This window comes from Melozone crissalis, unplaced genomic scaffold, assembly GCF_028551555.1.
Source record: "Melozone crissalis strain CALT ecotype California unplaced genomic scaffold, PUWL_Pcris_2 ptg000016l_1, whole genome shotgun sequence".
Lineage (NCBI taxonomy): Eukaryota > Metazoa > Chordata > Aves > Passeriformes > Passerellidae > Melozone > Melozone crissalis.
Window position 1 is genome coordinate 28,141,992 of NW_026535794.1, and position 8,974 is coordinate 28,150,965.

An 8,974-nucleotide genomic window follows, 5' to 3' on the forward strand; every position below is an offset into this window, starting at 1 on the left:
CACATCATTAAGATTAAAAAAATGTATCCATTTTAAAATAAATAAAAATGCATAATCCATCAGTTTACATATAGTTTTTGGAACTTCAATATATTTGCCTAGGTGACATCCCAAAGTATAACCACAGATATCAATGCAGTTGTAGTGATTAATTGTGGAGAACATCTTCCAATGCTCTCTGCAGAAAAAGTTATATCAGAAGACTACTTCTGTGCAAAAAATAAACAAAACAATCTTCATTTTTTAACAGGTTCTGAAAATAAGGGGGAAAACTTTATCTTTTACAGAGGAATCTTCTACAAAATACCATTTGCACTATTTCACTTAATATAAGATAGGCATTTCAGTCAATTCAGATCTTCACAGACTCACTTCTCTTGAAAACTCAGGTAGGATACTTAAAAATTTCCACCAGGTTATTTTTAAATGAGCTGCAGAAGACAGAGACTTTAAACCAGACAAAATCAACAAAAAAAAATCTATTAAACACAAAACAAAAAGTTCTGTTCAAAGATTTCTGATATAGCAAGCAACATTAGTTCCCCTTCATTTAAATTGATTTTACTTGCTATGCAATATTCCAAAGATACATTGTATTGCAATTTACTTCTTCCACTTGTACTTCTACAACTGCACAAATTAAGTTTCACCAAAACATCTAAGGAAAAGAGTCAAGCCAGAAGAGACTTTATCATTTAAAAAAAAACAAACAAACTAAACCTCTCTAAACAAACATAGGTTAACCTTTTCCTAAACACCAGTTTATGGCTTCCAAACAGGGAGGGAAAATTCCCTCCAGCACTGAAGCAAAAGGAAACTTCATTACCAACTTTAATGGTTATTAAAACAACTTTTTGTTGGATATCATCTCTCAAACTAAGGAAACCTGAAATGAGCTGAATTTATTACTTATTTAAATAACTAATCTTTTAGCAGTTGATCTGTTTTTTTAGACACTGCACCTTTGTTAAAGATTATTTTCCCATAATTACTGTAAAAACCTTCCACAACCCAACATTTGCAGTATTGCACCCTATTTCCAAGTGTAATGACCCTCAAAATCCAAGATTGATTTTGGCTTCATTCTGATCAATACTAATCTCCAAGATATATTTGACTTCACACTGACCTAAACAAAAAGGTCACTATCTGTGTATTAGTCAATCTCCAAAACATTTATTAAATTAATTTCGGAGACCACAAAAGGTGCATTGTTACAACTGTTTCTATCTGGGATTTCTATCCATCATCCTTAGTAAGATTTACATGCAACTGATAATCTACATAATCACATTGTCACCGTAGTGGATTTCTCAAAATGTCTTGATCTGTCCTCAATTATTTTAACATTAACCTTTTTTGTTTTAATCTAATTGGAGGAACACTATCATCTTATTTAGTTACTGGACTACTGGAATCCAGTCTTACGTATATTAAAGTCAATAGGAGAATACATCTCCCTTCAGTGACAAAACTGAACTCTTAAAGACTTGGGGGAATATAAAATACTGCATTTATACTTTAGGTCCCCCTGAAAGCAAAGCAGGAGAAGCCTTTTGAATCCAAGTACTTTGACCAGCATATATTTAAAGAAAATTCACAGCACCAATAAGCATATTTCTATAATGTTCATTTTTTTTAAATATAGATTTCTGATTAGTTTTTTAAATTTATTGGCTAATTTCAAAGTAGGACTTAAAACTATACATGCATTAAGGCAGCAGATAACATGATAACAAAATTGTTACTGACTGATCTGGGGTAGGTTTCTCCTCACTTTTATTCTCTTTCCTCAAACAAACAAACAAGCTTAGAGAAACACAAAGAAAAGAGAAAGACCAATAAATATAGGATATAATTAATAGTTGTTAAAATTACTAAATTCATTAAATACCTTTTCTGTTCTTCTTACAAAATGTAGTTTTGCCTTCCAAGGACATTACAAATCTCAAAAGGACTATCTGCATTTCTGGTAGATACCACAATTCAATCTTTGTGTAGTAAAGATCCCATACAGAACATTACTTGAGGCAAGAACCATTAGGTAACTTACCTTGAGGTAATTTACCTTAAATTAAATAATTTTACAACTTGACTAAAATTTTAAGCTAAAGTAATACTAAAGACTCCATGAAATTTCTGTCCAGAAGTATTATTAAAAACCAAGTACTTGTAAGTTACCCACATATACTTCAATATAATTCTATTAGACCTTATACACTTAGAATTTTCACCCAGAAGACACATTTGCTTAAAAATTTAAATTTAAGCTTTCCACTGCCTCTGAAGTTGCAGACACTAAAAAACATGAGAGTAGGTGGAATTAAGTGAATAGTAAGTAAAAGGGAGATGTTACTTAAATAAAAATAAAACCAAAAGAGTGTACAGTAATCAAGACTACAGATGCAAAAAGCCAGAGAGGAGGCAAATAATTTCATAAACATAATGAAAAAATCATCCAAGTTTCCTAACCATGGTATAAATATGGGTCTCACAGCTCTTTTCACTCTGAGTTTGAAATAGGGGTGAGCATGCCCCTATTTCAAACTCAGCGGTTTGATAACTTTTAGACTCCCACTTCCATACTGCCACCATCACCACTGGTCTCGGGCCAGGGAAGACAGACAGACTTCCCTTTCTCCAGATGGAATCTACTCAAAATTACTCATGTAAAATACCTTTCTACTAAATAAAATTACATTAGAAGTAAACCTTTTTCTACCCTACAAACAGACAAACAAATGGTCCCAAAGCATCCAGGTTACCTAAGGACCCTCCAAGGGACTGAGCAGCGTTTGCCAAACTTTGACATCCTGACTTGAAGCAGGAAGAGTACAGCACATACTCTGCTATGGTTGCTAATGGATTCATCCAAAAGACATCTCTAAGGAACAACAGAGGGATAAATAGAAGCCTGTGCTGTTATCTGAAATGTGTACCTCCACCAGAGATGCTGGCATACTACACAAAAGCAAAATTACACTCTCTTACACACAACACAAAATGAGAGATAAAAAAGCCAACAGATTCAGCAGACTAAAGCTCTTCTAAACTTTTATTTTAAAATTATGTCATTTTTAGCAGAATTTCAGCTCCACAAATTACTACATTCACTTTCCTCGCTGCTCTTGGTATATGAGGGTGACAGAAGAATGTCTACAAATATCTACATTGCCCATTTTTTTTGATATTCCTTTACCAAACAGCTCTCATTTGAAAACATTTTGAATATTATGTTGTTTTCAGAAGAAATTTATAAGAGTGTATGTGGAAACCCAGGGCACCAGGAATATTTCTTTGTCAGCTTTGGGGTGCTTTGACGCCCAGGGGAGCACTGACTTTCACCCTCATTCATGGAGAAGGTTTCCTAAACCTCAAGATAGACTAGAATTTAGTAAAGTGTGAAACAGATTGTAGAGAGTAGTGTAGGTGTATCACTTGGTGAGAAGTTTAGGTTTTGGGATTTTTAGTATGTTGTGGATGGAAGCAAGATGGAGGACACAGTGTGTCATCCTGGGTTTCTGCTTCATGCTTCTTCTTCTTCTTTCTTTACGGGTGTGGGTGGCATTTTGCAATTGGGCAGAAAAATCTGCATTGTGGGCTTTTGAGTATCAGTTATTGAGTTAAAAGGGGAAATAATCTAGGTGTCAGTTCTTAATTGGATAGTTTAGCTTTAAAAAACCTTGTAACAAAGATTGTTAGCCATTTTTGCCGTACTTTTCCAGTGCGCTCAAGTCTAGTATGGACAACGTACAAAACTCTAAATAAGATAATAATAAACAAAAAACTAAAACCAAAAAAATCCAATACGTTTCTCTTTCCTAACACAAAACCACTCCAAAAAAATCTCTCCCAAGAAAATAACCCCCTAAGAGGGCCCAGCCAAAGTCCCAAAAGTCAAAAAATCAACAACAAATACCCCAACAAGCGTATAAAGCCATTCAGAGGTAGAGACAGACCTAAGTACAGGCTGAGGAGTGAGTGAGCAGAAGAGATTTATGTCCCACTTCAGCCAGCCCAGAGGGCTGCTGAAGCAAAGGCAAAAGAATCAAGAATAGAAAGGCAGGCTGCTCACAATACAGCTTTAGCCTGCTAAGGAGCAACAAGCAGCTTAAAGCTGACGTAGAAGAACAATCACTCAAGAGGGGCTGAACATTGGCAAGCACCAAAAAGCAATGAAGAGTTTCTGAAGCTTCATTATAAACAGCCTGAAAGAAGAGCTGGACTGGCATGCTGCATGGCACGACATTTAAACCTTGGATGGGAGCTAAATGCAAACACTTCCTGGGCACATATAATCCCTTCTGGAAAAATAGAGAAACTCCATCTCAAAACTCCTGCAGTACTTCCCAACCACTCTCTGCTGCCACTGGGTGTTCCACATCCCATGTGCTTCTACAGGAGGATGTTCTCCAAATTTCTGCAAGACAATTTTTTCAAGGGTAATAGTCAGTTTTTCTCTTGAGAGCAATTTTCTTTACCAAAAGCCTCTGCTTCCCTTCTGCTAGCGTCCTCCTGAGTTTGCAGATGGAGTCCTGGAGTCCATGGAGTCCAACATAGCTTTCATTTCACTTGGTCAAACAAATCAGGACCTCTTATTCTTCTTATGACCATACCATCCTATTAGCTCTTTACAGCACCTGACCCAATTTCAGTTATTTCTTCTTGAAGATGAGTGATCAGAACATTTCTTCTCATCATAAAGTGTGAAATATATACCATTATTTTTATCAAATATTTCAGCACCCTCTCTACACAGGCATCATAAGGGTAAATTTTGCTTTTCCCACTGCTACTTTATCTTGACAATCCAGGTGAATGTTCCCTTTATTTCTCCTCCAAGTTTCTATCACAAAACAAATCTTAAATAGGTTACATATTTATACATGAATATGAGGACTAATGAATTAATTACAACATCATTCAAAGACCTCAACTTCAGCTACTTGGATAGGAACATCTTTGCCAAATATATGACAGAGGAGATAAGGACAACTGTTTTAAGAGAGACTTGGCTTTCATACATAAATTTCAAGAAAGCTACTTGCTACAGCTATATCCACACACCACCAGTCAACCACATGAAAGTTAAAGTGGATACTCATATATTACAAAAGTAATTTTCTACTTGTAGTATGCAAATTATTTCCAAGTGGTCTAATACACACAATTATGAAAAACTGGCCTGCTGAAATCAAAACTTAAATGGCAAACTGACTACTGTAAAATTGCTCATGGTCTGTGAATTGAAATAAATGCAACAATCACTTCTTATATTATTTGGATACCTGCCTTGTATGTGGTAATTTGAGTTGAGGGCACAGTTCTGACAGGCATTCTATGTTTATGATAAACTAACAGCTCAAAGAAGATATTGAATATATTTAGCTCATGAATAGTTTTGCTTCTGAAAGGAAGAGCAACTTTTACATCATCACAATCCATCACAGCAGACTGAAACCTGGGATCTATGTGAATATTAGCATTCCAGCTCATCTTTTCCTGCATCTCCTTCACAAGATGTTGCAGTCCTGGTTTCAACCTCTGTCAAGTAAAAGTCTCAAGCACAAAATAAAGTAAATGAAGATGCAAGATTTTTTTTTCAAATTATTAAAATAAGAAATTCTAGGATATCTTTTATATTATCTACACATTTACTTGTCAGTCTAATGAAATAGAGCTAGAAAAGGTACACTGCTATGGATAAAAATCAATTTAATATAGCTTTGCAGCTGTTAAAATAAAAACTAAAATTCTTTCTTTTCCTGATTACATTACAAATACATTTGGGATATTGGTTAACTATCAATTAAGTGTCATCAACCAATGACTTACACCTTTAAAATTTAAAGCAGTCAGGAAGACATAAGTGAAAAGGTATTTCACCCTACACATGCTGACCTAAAGAATTACAAAGAATGGAAAGCATGGGACTTTACTACTTCAATTAATTTTAATAATTCAATAAAAAAATTTAGTATCAAGTACAACCTAGTACAATAAAGTTCTCTTTTTCTACTGTCCACATTAGTGTTTCAATAGGATCCAAATACAGACTTTCTTGCTCTCTTGTGGATGTGGATGGCAGGCCTGAGTGCAGCAATTCCTCCCACCAGCTCTTCTGGCCAGCTGTGACAGACACACTACATATGATTGCTGTAATATATGGTACACTGCTGTGATATATAGCCTATAGAAGTGCTATGTCACAGTATTATCACGCTGTCAGCCTCCCACTACTCCTCCCTGTCATAAAATGCACAATGTGGGAGATAAATGTGGACTCCAAGGGCCTAACCACAGCTGGAATTTCTGGTATTTTGTACTGCCTTGGAAAATGAATTATAAAGCATCAGAAATAATGTGGTAGTTGCTAAAGATGCTCTAAATTCCTTAGTTTACAAAGGCAAGCCCCTGACAGTATTAAGACTTAATCTGTTCCAAGGAGACAAAGTAGTGATGAATAAGAGCCCATACCACCTCACCAGAAAACATGCACTACTCCAGAGTAGTGCCATAAAACCAATGAAACTTCATACAACATAACAAGAAGAAACATCTCTACAGTCCTTCTGAATCTCAGATCAGAACAGGCCTCACAAAATGAACCAGTCACATAAATCTGGATTTTTAAAGAAAGCCTTAAAATCTCTAAATTATTGTCTCTTATTATATCAATGGCCCTAGGAGAAAGTGAGTCACTCCAAAATAAAGCCAATGGTGTAGCTGAAACAGGAACAAGTCATGGACAACTTGTACCTAAGAAAATCACCTGCTCCCAAAGCACAGCATGATGTTCTCAAGTGACTTTCATAACAATTGTCCCTGACTGTCTTCCAGGTACTCTCAAAGAGACCTCTTATGAAAAATGGCTTTTTCAACAGAGCCTTTGGCAAAAGAGAACTAAAGTCAGGAAAGGACAGCATGGGTCCTGTGACCTATACAAAAGCAGCAAATTACTTTAATATGTTATCTTACACATATTAAAACTAAAGGATGACCTGGTCAGTCTTTAGAAAGTCGATATTTTTAGTGAAGTTCGAGTCTGTTAAACCAACTTTCTTCAGTGCAGCTTCTTTTAACTTAGTGCTGATTTATAAATTGTTAAATGTAGCCACATCAGGAAATTCACTCAGAATTAAGCCTCCCAAACTCAGTGTTAGACATAAAATGTTTCATACAACATAGAAAGCCACACTCATAATCCAGAAGCACTTTTTTTCAGTTTCCATAATAACACACATTTACATTTCACTTAGGCTGAATTTTTAAAAGGAAACATTCGTGACTTGAATTTAACTTTATGCCAACAGCCTTTACTACTAACCTTTATTGCCTTTTTTAATTATGCCTTGTTCTTCACATCCCTTTTGGTTGGTTAAGAGAGCTCCAGAAGTCAGCTAACCGTACGCGATATAAGACTGTCCCCACGCCCCCTGTTCTCTTTACAGATGAGTCTCGGCTGCTCCTGCAGCCTCAGCTCCGCCGGTCCCGTTACCCAACGCAGCCCGAGCGCGTCAGTGCCAGCGCTGAGCGCTCCGGGGCTCGGAGCGGCACTTTGCGTGTTTAAAGGGCGCAATCACAGCCCTGCTCCGCCAACACGCACAAATTAACTGGACAAACGAGATGTTTTTTCCTTAAAATAACGAGTATTTGTTTTCACGAAGCACCCTGACAGCTTCAGTCCCGGGCCAAAGGCTCGCTTACGGGGCGCTAGGCAAACCCCTTCCGACGGCCTTTTTACTTTTTATAGGCATGGGCTTCACGTCACGCCTTTTTACTTTGCCTCCCCACCAAGGGTGCATCCACAGCCGAGCAGCGGCTCTGAGAGCGCAAAACTCTGCGTGACACCCACAAGAACCCTGAGCAAACAGTTTTCCCGGCCGCCGCCCGGCCCCTCCGCAACTCCGCGCCCGGAGCAGCCGCACCGCTGCCGGAACGCGGCACGGGGTCCGCCGTGACCGAGCCGAGCGGCGGGGACAGGGCGAAGGGGAGGACGCAGGTGAGACCCGGCTCCGCGGCCGCCCGCAAGCAGCTCCCGCCCCATCCCCGCATCTCCCCGCATCTCCCCGCCGCCGTGAGCGCCCGCCCGCGCACTCACCGCCCCTCGCCGCTGCGCAGCCCAAGCCGGGACGCGGCGGCGGCGGCACCTCCCTCTCTCCCTCTCTCCCTCCCTCCTGCGGCGGGGCGGAGGCTCCGCGCCCCCGGTGCCCCGCGCCGCCCACGCCGCCTTCCGCGGGCCTCCGCCCGCCCCCGGCATCACGGGGCCGCCCCTCCCCGGGAGCCAGCGCTCCATCCGCAATGCAGCTGCGGCCGCCCTCGCTCCTTCTCCCGTGTGTCCTCCCCCGCCCGGCCGTGCGGGCACCTGCCCGCTGCCCCGCGGGTGCGGGAGAGCGAACCGCGCCCGCGGGCACCGCGCCCGCTGCCACCGCCGGGGAGCGCCGGGAGCCCCGACAGCGTGTGAGACAGCAGCGAGAGGGGAGAAAACCACACACACACACTAAACGGAATAATAAAGGAAAGAAGTATAAAGGGGGGTGAGGTGGGATGTGAGGAAAGGGTGTTAAAGGGTGTTCTTTCCAAACAGACTTCTGCGGGTTGTTTCTACCCCCCACAAACCTATTAGTGCGGCGGACCCCTGGGACCAGCCGAGATTAATTGCTCTGTGTTATGAAGAAAATGATAGATGACATTAATCAGGGAAGTTGTAAGTCATCCACGTTTGCAGATGGAATTTGGAGATTAGCTGGGACAGATGGCAGGCAAACACTGCGCTCTCCAGGTCTGGCGTAAATCATCAATGTCTGGAATTATTAAACAGCCAATGACAAAACCTCATACATTTTCCTGGAGTGTATCTTAGAAAGATGAATATTCACTTCATATCATGGAAAGCTTTTCCAATCGTTCTGTTTCTCTTTCTAAATAATGGAAATATTTGGTTTTCCTTTCTGGATGTCAGAAACTTCAAGCT

At 39.9% G+C, this 8,974-nt stretch overlaps 1 long non-coding RNA gene across 1 annotated transcript in view; it reads right to left on the reverse strand.

The window, feature by feature from the left end:
• LOC128935211 (uncharacterized) overlaps window positions 1-8,170 on the reverse strand; it is a 76,673-nt gene extending 68,503 nt beyond the window's left edge. Inside the window, exon 1 of the long non-coding RNA XR_008482936.1 lies at window positions 8,102-8,170. This is a non-coding gene — a long non-coding RNA (uncharacterized LOC128935211). The remainder of the gene's footprint in view (window positions 1-8,101) is intronic.
• Window positions 8,171-8,974: the final 804 nt, after the last annotated feature.